This window comes from Lissotriton helveticus, chromosome 2_1 (assembly GCF_964261635.1).
Source record: "Lissotriton helveticus chromosome 2_1, aLisHel1.1, whole genome shotgun sequence".
Taxonomy (NCBI): domain Eukaryota; kingdom Metazoa; phylum Chordata; class Amphibia; order Caudata; family Salamandridae; genus Lissotriton; species Lissotriton helveticus.
The window spans coordinates 420,420,697-420,434,250 of record NC_136059.1 but is presented as its reverse complement, the minus strand read 5'-3'; positions in this window follow the sequence as shown (position 1 = coordinate 420,434,250).

The window sequence follows — 13,554 nt, the reverse complement described above, 5'->3', positions numbered from 1 at the left end:
TATCTGCTCAAATTGAATGTTCTACCCTAATTTGTTTTAAAAATATTGTATATATGGATTTTATAATATTGGTTCTTTTTTCCTGTTTATTGTAACCAGTATGAGCTTTCTATGATTGTGATAATTTTGTACGCTTTTATGATTTGTTTTCTACATTTCGAATAAAGCTTTTTGAATTGAATTGAATTGATTGTATTTGTGCGTTGCACCCGAAGTAGACATTTTGCCACTCCTCCAATGGTAGCTTTACCTGCCTCCCAGAGGGTGCCTGTGGAGGGGACCGAGCCTATATTAGTGAGGAAGTATTAACGTAGTTCTTTTCCAATACCTTTTTTAATCTACTTGTTTTGTAGAAACCCGGCGTTTAAGCGCCATACCGGGTGGACTGCACCAGATTGTTCACCCAGGTGCATAAGTAGAGGTGAGTGGTAAGAAATTCCTCTGGGAAGAACAATTGTGTCTGTTACTCTATGCCAGTCGGGGGAAGGCAGGAAGATCATATTAATTCTTGCCGGTGCGTGGTGCGCTGCTAAAGTCTGAGTGTAGTGGAGAGTCCAAGGGTTCCTGGTTCTCCACAAGTCACAGAGGCCCGACATGGTCACCCAATAGGTCACTCTTTTTGCTTGTGCTATGCGAGCGGGAGAGGGAACACAAGTATAATCAAGTGATGGCTGCATGACAGCATTGCAGTTGCCACCCAATATTATCTGGCCTGGGGAGAGTAGAGATTATGTCGGTTAGATGGTTCAGTGAGGGTGCAGTTTTGGCTAGTGGGATATATACAGAGATCAGGTAAAGAGTGTTCCCTTCCAAGGTACCCTATATGGTGATGGATCGGCCCTGTGGGTGTCTATTAACATGAGTGGGGTTGAAAGGGACACTGGCTAGCCAAGAGATAGGTCTCCTGGAGCAGGAGAACATTGAGGGTATGTCTTTTGGCATATTTCAGCACTGCTGTGCGCTTAAAGCAGTAAAGTTGTCCGTTGACATTCCATGATAAGACACAGAGGGAACTATTCCTTGGAGATGTATGTGCCATGTAACCTAAATGGAGCAGTGGGCTTGTGGGACCCAAATCCAGTGTGGGACTTGTGGGAGGCTCCAGTCGAGCATGCCTCCAACGCCTGTCGCATTGCGTGGGGAGTCAAGATGCATGTATAGTGGTTTGTTGTTAGCGTACTGCGTGTGGTCAACAAAAGAAAAAGCAATAGGGAACACAATATTTAAATAGTGGACACCGGTCCAGACCCGCCTAACCCAAAATCCCCCACCCTATACTTCTGAAACTGAAGCATCTGTCACCCTAAACTAAAAGTTAGCAGGCCAAAAGAGTGTGTTTAGCTTAGAAGATGCGTGGAGGACTCCTCCTCTATTAACAGATACAATTGCAGTATCAGCAGATTGTTCTACGTTCTGCGGTTTAGCGGGTGATGTATCCCAGAGTTCAGTACCAAGCAGCTTCATGGCTCCTCTTCGTGCCGGTATCATGTTGGGTTAATCGCTGGGTTAAACGAAAGATCGGAGTCTATGGCCTCCAGGTTCGGCTTCTGGGGGGGCTGTGGTCAAGGGACAAATTGTTGGCAGATTTTGACCGCCGCCGAGGTGAGGAGTTTGTCTAACTGATGGTATCCGCAGGCATCCGAACAATTGAGTCAGGTGATTTAGACAAGCCCCTACGGCCTCCGGGACCCCTGAGTGACTGTGTGCGTCTTCTGTGATGTTTGGTAGGTAGTGCACCTGTGCCTCGGGATCCAGCAGAACTGGGGAGAGAGGCGGGATGAGACCTGCGTGGTCGCACTGTGGTCAGCTAGGCCCAGGCTGATTGTGGCGAGTCGAAGAAGAGTACCTTTTCTTGGAATATAACGCAAAGGTGAGTAGGAAAGAGTAGCCTGTATTGCAGACCAAGTGCTCTCGCTTTCTGTTTGACTTCTTTGTAAGAACATCTTTGAGACTGAACGTCTTTGTTGTATTCGGGGAAAATCATTATTTTATGGCTTTGGAAGGTCAGAGTACCCAGGTTCCGCGCCTCTCTCAGGACAGTATCCCTGTCTCTAAAGTTGAGGATCCTGGCTATGACAGGACGATGTGGGGCACCAGGGGGTGGCTTAGGCGCAAGGGAACAGTGGGCACGCTCAACAGCAAAGCAAGCCGATAGAGTGTCTTTGGGCATCCATTATTCTATCCACTTCTCTATGAACATCTGGTTCTGTTCTCATCCGTCAGGAAAGCCCACCAGACGGACGTTATTGCGCCGTGAACGATTTTTGGCGTCTTCCGCTCTTTTATGACGCTCTTTGGTGTGGGTCTGAAGATGGGCTACTTTCTCTTTTAGCTGTTGGATGTCATCTTCAACTGTGAAGAGGCGAGATTCTGCTTCTGAGATGTGGGCTGTGGCATTATGTAGATCTTGTCGGATGAGGGCCATGTCCACTCTGACCTCTCCGATCTTGCCCTCCAATGAGTCCTGGGAAGCACTGATCATCTGTAGAATTACAGTAAGGTTGCTCTCGAGAGGGAGACATTCCCTATAACCCCTCAGAGGGGCCAGTTTAGGACTTGGTGAATTGATCCCTTCTTGTCTGTGTCTGTGTGGCAGGCGCTTTCGAGGTTTGGTCTTATACCATTGTGAATGGGACAGGCTGGGGGCGGAATGGTCCCACCCCTCTTATGGAGCTTCTAAAGGAAGGTTCTTCTCTAACCCCACTGTCGTGTTCTGAGGTCGTGGGTCCCAGGGCGGTGCAGAAGCTTTGGGCTATGCTGCTTGAGATAGCCGCCTCGGATGGAGAGTGACGGCCGAAAGGCAGACTCAGGGGAAATGGTTCACGGGCTCACACTCTTCAGGGCCTGGGCTCAAGAATGACGTTCCAGGGCTCGTATGGTCCGTATGGGTTCCCAGATACAGACCGCATTGCAGCCACGAGGAGGCCTGTGCCCGCTCTGTTAGCCAGAGGCCACTAGGCTTCTTTGTTGGGTCTCAGGATGCAGCAAGAGGGCCAAAGAAGGTGAAGGTTGTAGCCCCCTCAAAAAAACCCTCAGCACAGCAGTCTGGCTCCCTTAAAGCCCAGGAGACTCTCAGCCACCGCGAGTTGGCGAGCGGTATGGCAGCACGCTGGGGGAAATTCAGGGTCACAGTCATCCGTCTGACGTGCACACCACTGAACAGACCATCAGTCCCTGTCTCCCCACGGGCCCAAGAGGTGAAACTCAGTTCTAGGGTTTGGGTACTCCTGGAGTTGGTGTGAGGAACACTTGCCACCCCAGAAAGGCAGCCGTGGCAAAGACGAGGAGTTTGAGGCAGGAGGGAGTGCAGGTCCAAGCGGATAGATGGCCTCGCATAGCACTGGCGCAGCCAGGAGCCAAGGCAAAGGTGAGGGTCAGTCACATCTCCCAACTCCCCCGGGGGAAGATATGAGTCACGGACTTACCAGAGGAATGGAGACCCCCTCCGAAACACAGTTGCCGATCACCCCGTCAGGCAAAGCTGCAATAGGCCAGCCGATCCGGGTTCTCTTGCTGCCGAAGTAGGCCCCCTTGGAACCTCTTGCTGCATGGGATCAAGAGGTAGTCAGGGATCATCAAACACACCAGGGATTAGGCGCCGATCCTCCCGGTGCCGGTGGCCATCAAGAGTCACAGGGTAGAGCAGCAGGGCCTTTGCCATCGTCTGGACCCAACCCCTCATTGGGGACTGTCTCTCAGCCATGTACGGGGGGAGCTGGCTCAATCCCCTGCACATACTCACTGTAGGTCACTGATTGAGGATGCACAACGCTACGTTCCCACACCGCACTTATTCAGGCCCTGGGTGGTGGGCCCTCCCGGGTCTCTTCCCCAAACCGATGGCACCCAAGCAGAGTCCAGCACCGTGTGAGCTTAGGAGGCAGGCAGAGGCCGTAGGGTGCACAAGGCTCATGTATTGGTCCCTTTGGTGCCATGTGCCACCCAAGTCCACAGGCAGGATGTGGGTCGACACCACCCCAGGTCTCGTGCTCCTCGTTCGATCCCCTTCAGCTGGCCTCCACAGTGTATGCGGCCACGTATGCGGCCAGGTCCGACAAGCCGTCTGGTCATGGATCAGCCCGCAAGTTGGAGTGACGGCACATCAGGGCGCCAGGGCGTCTTTACCCTGCGACTGACAGAGCCCCTGGGGGACTCACTCCTGGCCCCCTGGCCAGTGCCGCCGGCCACCCGAAGGAGTTTGCTGCCAAGTACGTGAAGCGGAGCAAAGGTGACCTCCTTGGCACCAGCGGACGTCCAAGTCTCATAGGTAGGGCGGCTGGGACAGCGCTGCAAATTGGCATGGGACCTCAGCGGGGTTGCGTTCAGATGCTTGGATCTTCATAGGAGTGGGCTGGGTCCACCATCTTGTTTACACCCGTTGTAGGCCACACACTGGGACGGCGGCATTTCACAGCAGGCAGGCTCTCCCAGCGCTGTTTTCCTCTCAATTTGAAGTTTCATTATCAAGGGGGAGAAGATTAGCCCCAGGATGCAAACAATAAGCTACTGAATATTGCGGGATTCAGAGCGGATGACAGAGGGGTCCAGAGCACACTTAAAGTGCGACCGCCATCTTGAAGCTTCAAGCCTCACCCCATAAAGTTGATTTTATTCAAACAGGCAGCTTAGTAGTGAAAGCATGACGCATTTCAACCGCACTCGGTTTTAATCATATGCATATGTGAGGTGCAAGTAACTCTGAATTTAAATGCACTCCGTTTGAAAACAGTGAAGCAATTCTCTTAAAGGGCACTGGTCCACAATTTATTTCCATTCAGTTCAGTCTCATGTCATAAGTGATATCATTAGTGATGTCACTGACCATGTCATGAATGATGTAATATGGGACGTCTTCAGCAGTGCATTGCGGGGGCGCAAGTTATAGTTAGCTGAACTAACTATAACGGCCAAATTTCTCTGGTTTTGTATGAGTGAAATGTCCAACTTACTATAATGTCCCTGAAACCTGTGTTTTTTTCAGTGAATTTCTAAGGTTTTTTAAATGCTAATTTCTAACTATAACGTCCCTGAAACCTATGGTTTTTTCAGTGAATTTCAAAAGTTTCTTAAATGCTACTTTCTAACTATGCATACAAAGGTAGAACATGTGAAGGAGGAGGAAAAAAGCGCAGAAAGAAGCAAGACAAATGCAGAAAGAGGCAACTGAAGTCCAGAAAGACGAAGAAAAGTGCAGAAAGAAGCAAGAGATGTGCAGAAAGAACCAACAGAGGAGTAGAAAGTCCTCCTATGCCCCCAACTTTTTGCTGATGGGTACTGGTGATAACTGACTCTGGCTAACCAGGCCTAGAGCCAGTGCTTTGCTAAATGACACTTAGAATACAGTGAAAACACCTACATACACTAGGGAACACTATGCATTGGGGTACCCCTGTGATTAGCTTGACCTCCTCTGTATTTGCCATGAGTTAGTGCCTGGGTCACTGCATGAGTACATGGGTACTGACTGGATGATTAGAGTACTGCAAGGAGAGTGCATTGTGAATTTATAAGTGCTTGGGTTTTGGCGGAGTGATTGGAGTGGAGTGGTGTGGCTCACTGGTTAGAGGTGGCAGACCCATAAGCAGAGAACGGCCCGGGACCAGGGTTCAATTCCCGACGCGGCAGGGTCGTGGACCAGGGTCAAAACGGACTCGATAATTCTCGCCTCGGTGCCTACTCTAACCAGGGAACACACTCGGCAACTCTGGGCATTAAGCTTGCCTCATCTCTACAACGGCCCCCCACAGACGCCGGGGATGCCTGGTTTCACCTTGGAGACACCCAGAAAGGGACCATCTCACAGGGAAAACCAGGACGGGTTCCCCAGCGGTCTTCAGCGCCTAGATACTCTTTGGAGTCGTAGTGCGCTTTACAAGTACACCCACAGAGGATTGTAGAAGTGCATGTGTTAGTGCCTAGGTCATTGCATGAGTACATGGGTAGTGACCTGATGATTAGAGTGCTGCAAGGGCAGTGCATGGTGAATTTATGAGTGCTTGTGTTTTGGCACAGTGATTAGATAAGGCCATGGAACTGGATGGGTGATTGGAGGAGTGCATGGGTAGTGACAAGGAGATGGCTGGACTGCATCAGTAGTGCTCAAGGGGTTGTAGCAGTGCATGAGTTAGTGCCTGGGTCATTGCATGAGTACATGGGTACTGATTGGATGATTAGAGTACTGCAAGGAGAGTGCACAGTGAATTTGGAAGTGCTCGGGTTTTGGCGGAGTGAATGGATAAGTACATGGTGCTCACTGGGTGATTGCATGAATGCATGGGTAGTGACAGGGCGATTGCTGTACTGCATGGGTAGTGCTCAGGGTATTGTAGTAGTGCATGAGTTAATCCATGGGTCATTGCATGAGTGCATGGGTACTGACTGGATGATTAGAGTTCTGCAAGGAGAGTGCAAGGTGAATTTACAAGTGCTTGGGTTTTGGTTGAGTGATTGGATAAGTACACAAATGTTACATCAGCCCACCCCCTCCCTTCACCAATGTGCAAACACGCCCCCTGGCAGGTTTTAAGTTGGGGGATTAATTCCCCTTGAATCCTGAGGGTCCCTGCGGGCCAACTATCCCACCAGGTACCTCCAGTAAGCACCACAGTCCTGCATTGGAGAGAGGTGGTCCAAGCCCACGCCCCTTTTTACACTTCTCTGCAATGCAGCTCTGTGGTGCTTACTGGAGGTACCTGGTGGGCTAGTTGGACCCCAGGGACCCTCAAGATTCAAGGGGACTTAACCCCCCAACTTACAACGCTCCAGAGGGCACGTTTCACGGGGGTGAAGGGAGGAGGTGGATCTGATGTGACAAGTGTGCAAACGCGCCCATGGTACGTTTTAAGTTTAGGGATTAAGTTCCCTTGAATCCTGAGGATCCCTGAGGCCCAACTAGCCCACCAGGCTAGTGTGCAAACGTGCCCTGTGGCGCATTTTAATTTAGGGGATTAAGTTACTTGTAAAATATATGTATGTGTGCGTATGGTATTTCCATAGAAGAAACCTAACGAAAAGGCAGCTGAGCGCCGTACATTGTAGAATACAGTTTGAGTCAAAAAATATTTTTCAGCAAAAATTGTTTTCCAGGGAGCTATTTTCTAGTGGGAGAAATGTAGGCGAAATTTCATAATGTATTTTAAGTTTCAACCAGACGTGATTTATGGCATTGCATTTTTTTGTATCTTCGTGTAATTTTAACATATTGCTATTGATTTAATTGCATTAACGAAAGTAATGCATGTGGTTATAATTCGATTAAACTTTAAAATGTGATTTAATATTTAACTTTGCTGCAAAATGTGGCATTTTTGTGCACGATGAGTCGGAACTTTGAAACCTTAAACAAAACAAAGTACAGGAATTTCAGTGGATTTGTTAAAGAGGTTTATTCTATAGTCTTCGGTGCTTTGGAGATGACCCTTACTAATGAAACAATCCCATCCTTCAGGTGACCAGCAATTTTAAGAAAATATGTTTTATTTTAATCTTTGCATGCATAGAGGATATGCAGCAACATGAGTCAGTGACTGTCCATAATCTTCTCTCAAACTCCCTCCTCCTAAAATAATCAACTTTCATCATTGTTCCTCACATGGATAAACTGTCACAGCCAGCAATCTGTCTCAAAAAAGCATTTCTTGATGGCAAAGAATAAAACAGATTAATTTATTTGTTCAGGGTCATTTCCTTCTTCTTCAGTAGTTTACATAAAGTGCTACAGAATCGTGCCAAGGACATCAGCGGTGAAGATCACCGCATAATAAGATTTATGAAAGGGCTTGCCTTCACAAATCTTCCTAGCTGACTCCCAAGTTAAACCAGGTGTAACGCGTAAAATAAATCATCACAGGGCTGGATAGAACCCGTTGGTTATGCTGTAAGCCTGAAGAGTGCAACGTGTATTATTCATAGTCAATGACAACAGTAACATTATCTTACAGCTTCTATCTATAAAGGTTTTACAAGGTGTACTTGGAGCTTCGAAAAGAATGCACAAACATCTTGAGGAGGACCTATACATAGACACCAGCATGTATACACTTTAGGAATTATAGCTTTGGACACACCCACTGAACCAGACACACGCACTCTCACTCATATGCATCCTGTCAGCCATTTCTTCTGTATTGGAGAGCAAACATCCCTATTTAATCAGAATGGGGAAATTCACTTTTGTACCCTCCCTTCTTTAGGTTTCACCTGCACAGCGCTTGCACTGTGCTTGTGAAATCTATTGTATTTAATATGAATATTAAAAGGGATTTTCATCCCGCTCCCTTGCTTTCTTTGCCTATCATTGGTTCCTGTGCTTGCCATTTACTTTTCCTCCATTTCCATTGGCTGCAGCATACTGTTTCTTGCATTTACCAATGCTTGTTCCTCTGTTGTTCGTGTACTTCTCTTATCAGCTTCCTGTCTTCGAAGTACTGTTTCCATCCTCAATTCTAGAACTATTTTTATTGCCATCATTCCCCTTCCTCTATCGCTCTTTTACTGGCTGCTGAGTATCTTGCCCTCTATAGTTAGGACCTGATTACAACGTCGATCAGAACGCCTCCAACCGATGGTCAGTGGCTTTCCGACCAGCATGATAGGTTTAAATTCCGACCACCGTATTATGATGATGACAGTCGGAGTTTAAACTGGCAGGGGAATCCGATGAGATTCCAACGGCCATTCAGAAAGTTATCATAATCCCTTTAGGACGACGTTTCCACTGTCGGGATTATGAAGTCGCTTTCCGACAGCCAATCCATGTAGGCCTTTCTGACATGTATTGGCTATTGGAAACTGACTTTGGGGCCCTTAGCAGGTCCTCCTTACCCCTGGCCCTCTGCATTCCCTAAACATCCCTGCACTGTGTGGCAGGCACCGGCAGGTGCCTTCCATACAGTGCAGGGATACCTGCACCATGAGGTGCCTGCCACACGGTGCAGGGATGTTTACAAACTTACATTTTTCAATGAGATCTTATGCTGTGGGCAATTTCGGCCTGTCGCACAAGCTCCCATTCTTTGTGTCAATAGTATTTTCAAAATGCTTGTGCTGTGCTTGTTAATGTATTCGCCCATGCACAGCTCTTGCACTGTAATTATCAACTAAATCATTCTCCGTGTCACTACGAGTTGAGAGTCGGCATTATAATTATTGTTGGACTTGGCCCTTTTTGCAGGGTCATCCCTAAACTTTTTGCCTTCCTCCTAGTCTTTTTTCTGACCTGGTGTTGATGGTTTTAGGACTCTGGGCACTTTAGCACTTCTGTCAAGTGTAAAGTGCGTGTGCTCTCTCTGGTAGACATGTTAAGACTGGTCTTCACCTGTTTGGCGTATTTAATTTACCTGTGAGTCCCTTGTAAAGTGCTATCTCAAATACCCAGGACCAGTAAATTAAATGCTACTGGTGGGCTTGCAGCGCTGATTGTGCCACCCACCAAAGTAGAATTTCAAACTTGTCTCAGGCCTCTGCCATTGCAGGGCCTGTGTGCGCAGTACTACTGCCGCTGTGACACTTAAAAAACGTGCCACATCTGTGACCCCTCTTTTATTGCATGTCAGTCACCCCTGAGGTAGGCCCTAGCTAGCCCTATGAGCAGGGTGCATTGTAGGTAAAAAGTAGGACATGTACCTTAAGTGTGTGACATGTCATGGTGGTAACAAGTAGCCATTTTGTTTTCTCACTACTGTGAGGCTGCCCTCTCGTAGGAAGGCATTGGGAATTCCCTGATAAGTGTTTCAGTGGTAATTCCTGATATGATAGGAGCAGCGTGGTCAAGTTTGGTATGTTTGGAATAGCAGTAATAAATGCTGTGCAATGGCGTGGTCAGATTTATTATTACTATTTTAGAAATTCCACTTTTAGAAGTTGGCATTTCTGTGTGCTATGTGTCTGCCTGCCTGATGTAATTTGCATGTCTGGCTCTGGAGTGATGGGGGCTGGAGAGGTGTGTGGCTCCAGGGAGGGCAGGGTGAGTCAGCTTAGGCTGAATAGGAGATCTGCATTTGGAGTAGTGGGAGGAGTAGTCCCTTGACCCTGAATAGGTCTGTGCCTGCCTAGGTGAATGCTGGCTCCGCCCCCTTGTGGTGTGTCTGATAACTGAGAGCTATCTGATTAAGGAGGGTGGAAGCCTGGCAAACAGAGTGTTTCAATACCCCAGTACCAGTTGAGACTGGTTTCCCCAATCCTATGCCAGGGCAGAAAAAGAGAAATGCTGTATATATACTGGGGCTGGGACCCCATGGTGTTGTGCTTCCTTGTGCTGCTTTTGGGTTACTTGCTGCTTGCTGGGCCCCAGGAGTAACCGCCACGAGGGACTACCGCCCTGATGAAGGGCCCTGTGAGCTGGCCTGCCTGGGCCCAGCCTTTGCCCTGGAACTTTAGGGATCAAGTGCCTCTTGAGCACTGCACCATTTTTCCTGTGCTCCAGGACAGGGAGAGAGCTCTGCAGCGCTGGACTGCAACTTGCTCAGAGGGAATCCCGGCGTGGTGATTCTCCCTTGCTCCCAGTGGTCAAGCAGGAGACTACCCCGCATTCTTGTGATTCTTCCGGGGTCCAGAAACAGAGCAGCGACCCGGAAGATAGGCAACTTGCCTAGTTGTAAGCGGGGCCTGGAGAAGTCGGCGCGAAGACCGGAAGTCTGTGCATGCCTGAGCAGGGCTCCCTTGAGGAGAGGGACAGCCCTGTATGTTCCATGGTGACCGGAAGAGTGAGAGGAGGCCTGCAGGGCACATTGTGGTGCCTGACTCCGGAATGAGGAGAGGCGATCTGGAAGTCAGACGAAGGCCGCATGACAGTGGGTGGGGCTCCCCTGGTCGAGGAGAGCCGTGCGGTCAGAGCAAGACCCACTTCATTTTCTTGACGGCCGCCCAAAGAAGAGTCCCGGTGAATGGGGCTCTAATTGCACACTGTTAGTGCCAATGCTTTGTTACAGCTGCACCGCCCTGTCTACGGGCAGCTGCAACACGGGGGGCATGTTGTATGGAAGCCAAGGCAGCCAGAGGGCTGTGGAAGGTCCTATCATTGAGAGCCCTGACTTTCGGGACAAAGAGCATTTGAGCCTCTAAGAAGGCCATTTGGCCTTGGGTCTTTTATTGGGTATGTGTGTGTACTGGTAGGGCACAAGGCCCTAAAGGAATGCATAATGTGTTTATGCTGAAGTTGATGTATGCACCTGGGGAGGGTTACTACGGTGCACTCCTAAATGTGAGTTATGCATAATGTGTTTATGCCTACTGTGATACAGACATAATGCGTTTATGTTGCTAGTGATAATGCTGAGTACAGTATTCTGCCAGTAGTTACTGGTTGTTTTATATTTGCTAATTGTGCTTTCTAAAGGTTCTGACACTGGCCCGGTTGGCCCTGTCAAGTATATAATCCCCTGTAAATTATTAACTGGTGCCAGATGGCACAGTGTATATGTGTGATTAGGATTCGAATGTGATTTGGATAATACAAAGACTATTTCTTATGTTATGTTATGTTAAAATACACTTCTAAAGTGCAACATCTGCCCCAACAAAGGAGCGTCCCGGCGCTACTGAGTGGAGACTGGAGAGATGGCTACTGATGACCCACTACAGGACTAGACCATAGGAAAGAGAAAGGTCTTAATCTCCTTCCTAAACACCAAGTAGCCAGTCATACCACGGATATGAACTGGCAGAGTGTTCCACAGTCTTGCGTCTTTATTTCTGAATGATCTTTCTCCTGCCCTAGTTTTCTTCACCCGCGGGACAGCCAATAGATTTTGACCATAGGAACGAAGCTGGCGCCCAGGATCATAGGGTTGAACCAGATCTGACAAAATCTCGGGTGAGGCTAGTTTCCATGCCTTGAACACCATACATAGAGCCTTAAACTCTATGCGATTGGCTATAGGCAGCCAGTGTAGGCGCCGAAGTGCATTAGATGCTGAACTGGATCTACGCAGACCCAGTAGCATTCTTGCCGCTGTGGTCTGCACTCTCTGCAGCCTAGCAATCTCTGCCTTATTGGCCCCCAAATAAAGTACAGAGGCATAGTCTAGGCGAGACAAGATTGTCGCCTGCACGAGGGTCTGTCTGGTAGTAGGATCAAAGAACTTAAGAATGGGCTTAAGCCCACGAAGTAGCCCAAGACACGACCCTGCTACCTTCTTAGTCTGGGTCTGATAATTAAGAGCACTGTCCACCCAGACTCCAAGGTTTTTGACCACCTGTTTTGGGAAGGGGGCGACACCCAGACTTTGCGGCCACCACTGGTCGCTCCATAGACCCTGGTCCTTACCTACAAGCAGTATTTCAGTTTTATCTGCATTCAACTGCAAACAGTTGGTGGTCAGCCAATCAGCTACTGCCTAGAGACTACGCTTTTGTTGTGTGCCTAGTGTGTTGCTGCTGTGTGTGCGTGTTGCACAAACGCTTTACACATTGCCTCTGGGATAAGCCTGACTGCTCGTGCCATGCTACCAAGGGGGTGAGCAGGTGTTATCTTCAGCCTGAAGCTCTCTTGCCCTGACTAGACTGGTGGTTTCTGCCTGGCTCCGGTGCAAGTCCCAGCCAACCAGAAAACCCATTTCTAACAATTATTATACCACAGTGTGCGCATCACTGCAAAAGGTTAAGAGACAAGCTTTGCTCATCTCAGTGTGTTGGCATTCTAGTTGTTGTTCCATTTCTACACACGTCATAAGTGAGACGACGTTGAAGAAAGAATCCCCTTCCGTCTTGGAGCAAAAGTGAAGGCAAGGCAACGAAATAAGAAGCGTCTTAGTTTAGTGCACAGCAGAACACACGCACAGGCTCCTGAAGACAAGCGCATTTCAACTCCACGCGCTACAGTTCTCACACAGTAAGGTGAATCCTAATACATTTATTTCCTTCCTATGTGTCAAGTTTTATCATACTGAACATTCAGAATTAGTTATTTAGTTCAAAACTTAGGGAAGATAGTATATACCTACAGTATCAACATCATACAGTTGTCTTACCATTGTCAAAAAAAAACAGAGCACCTCTGCCCTTTTTTCAATCTACATACAAGCCTTTCAGAAGGATTGTCAGCCACTTTTCAATATCATACATTGCTAAAGGATGCATTAGTCTATGCTAAGCTTATCAACCGCTACCTAATATTGTAACCTCTTAATGAGACTCCAAGACCATAAAGCCTGTCCACAGTCAAGAAACACTACAGGAACATCTAAGTGGTAAAGCTGCACAAATCAAAATCATGTAACATCACATTTATGGCAGTCAGTCTTACCTGCTAGGAATATACTATGAACATTTTCCCAGTAGCCCAAAGCAAAATGCATCAGTACAAGATATAGAAATCTCTAGCTATACTGGGTGCTTAGATTAGTAACTACTTACAACTAAGTAAGACTAAATGACAATTCAGTTGCAGCTGCAAGTAAATTGCAAGAAATTATGATTTTCTCTATCAAATCAAAATTACAATTAATGAGAACACTAGCGTATCTTTAAAGTTGTCTCCCATACAACAACATGAACCACCGTTGCTTCATCAGAGGCAGAATAAAAGAAACAGTACTGTGAAGATTACACGCCACT